Below are 2232 nucleotides of genomic sequence, written 5' to 3'. Positions count from 1 at the left end.
ATTACTATGAATATAAGTGGACTAAATGTTCCAATCAGAAAGCACAGGATGTCAGAATGGATAACAAAAACAAGACCCATCTATATGCTGCCTACAAGGACTCATTTTAGACCTAAAGACACTTGCAGATTGAAAGTGAGGGGATGGAGAAACATTTATCATGCAAATGGATGTCAAAATATACCCAGAGTACCAATGCATAAATTGGATAAACTATACTATAAAACAAAGATTGTAACAAGAAACAAAGAAAGACACCATATAATAATAAAGGGAACAATCCAACAAGAAGATACAACAATTTTAAGTATTTATACCCCCAACATAGGAACACCCAAACACCTAAAACAGTTAATAACAAAGGAACTAATCGATAATAATAATAGTAGGGGACTTTAACACCCCATTTACATCAATGGACAGATCATCTAAGCAGAAAATCATCAAGGAAACAATGGTTTTGAATGACACACTGGAACAGATGGATTTAACATATTTAGAACATTCCATCCTAAAACAGAATACACATTCATCTGTACATGGAACATTCTCCAGAGTAGATCCCATACAAGGCCACAAAACAGGACTTAATATAAGATGACTGAAATCATACTATGCACCTTTCTCACCACAACATTATGAAACTAGAAATCAACCACAAGAAAAAATCTAGAATGACCAATAATATGTGGAGGTTAAATAACATGCTACTAAACAATGAATGGGCCAACCAGGAAATAAAAGCAGAAAATAAAAAGTATGTCAAAACAAATGAAAATGAAAATGAAAATACAATGGTCCAAAACCTTTGGGACGCAGCAAAAGCAGGAAGAGAAGTTTTTAGCAATACAGGCCTACCTCAAGAAGCAAGAAAAGTCTCAAATAAACAACCTGACCTTACATTTAAAAGGAGTTAGAAAGAACAACAAAGCCCCAAACCAGCAGAAAGAAGGAAGTAATAAAGATTAGAGCAGAAATAAATGATATAGAAACTAAAACAAAACAGTATAACAGATCAAGGAAACCAGGAGCTTGTTCTTTGAAAAAAAATTAATAAAATTGATAAACCTCTAGCCAGACTTGCCAACAAGAAAAGAGCAAGGACCCAAATAAAATCACAAATGAGAGAGGAGAAATAATACCACCACAGATATAAATAATAAGAGAACATTATGAAAAACTATATGCCAACCAATTGGTCACCTAGAAGAAATGGATAAATTCCTAGAAACATATAACCTACCAAAACTGAAACAGGAAGAAATAGAAAACTTGAACGAACTGATAACCAGGGAAGAAATTGAATCAGTCATCAAAAAACTCCCAAAAAACAAAAGTCCAGGACCAGATGGGTTCACAGACAAATTCTATCAAACATTTAAAGGAAAGTTCATTCCTATTCTTCTCAAGCTATTCCAAAAAATAAAGAAAACTTCCAAATTCATTCTATGAGGCCAGCATTACCCCATACCAAAACCAGATAAAGATACCACACACACACACACACACACACACACACACACACACACACACAGGCCAATATCTCTGATGAACATAAAAGCAAAATTCAACAAAATACTAGCAAACCAAATCCAACAATACATTTTAAAAAATCATTCACCACAATCAAGTTGGATTTATTCCTGGGCTGCAAGGGTGGTTCAATATTTGCAAATCAATCAACATGACACATCATTTTAATAAAAGAAAGGATAAGAACCATATGATGATTTCAATAGATTCAGGAAAAGCATTTAACAAAGTAAAAAATCCATTCATGATAAAAATCCTAAACAATAGGTTGAAAGGGAACATACCTCAACATAATAAAGACCATATGTGAAAAACCCACAGCTAATATCCTAAATGGGGAAAAACAGCGCCTTTCCCCTAAAGTCAGAGACAAGACAAAGAGGTCCACTCTCACCACTTTTATTCAAAATAATACTGGAAGTCCTTGCCACAGCAATCAGACAACAAAAATAAATAAAAGGCATCCAATTGGTAAGGAAGAAATAAAACTTACTGTTTGCAGATGACATGATACTCTATAAAGGAAACCTGAAAGATTCCACACAAAAAAAAACACCAAACCAAACCAAAACAAACAAACAAAAAAAAACCCTGCTAGAACTGATACACGAATTCAGTAAAGTCGCAGGATACAAAATCCAGGTATAGAAATCTGTTGCATTTCTATACACCAAATATGAAGCAGAAAGAGAAATTAAG

This window comes from Eumetopias jubatus, unplaced genomic scaffold, assembly GCF_037043125.1.
Source record: "Eumetopias jubatus isolate StellerSeaLion01/CBP00866 unplaced genomic scaffold, mEumJub1_p1.0 scaffold_7, whole genome shotgun sequence".
In the NCBI taxonomy this organism is placed as follows: Eukaryota; Metazoa; Chordata; class Mammalia; order Carnivora; family Otariidae; genus Eumetopias; species Eumetopias jubatus.
Note: the sequence above shows the minus strand (reverse complement) of the source record.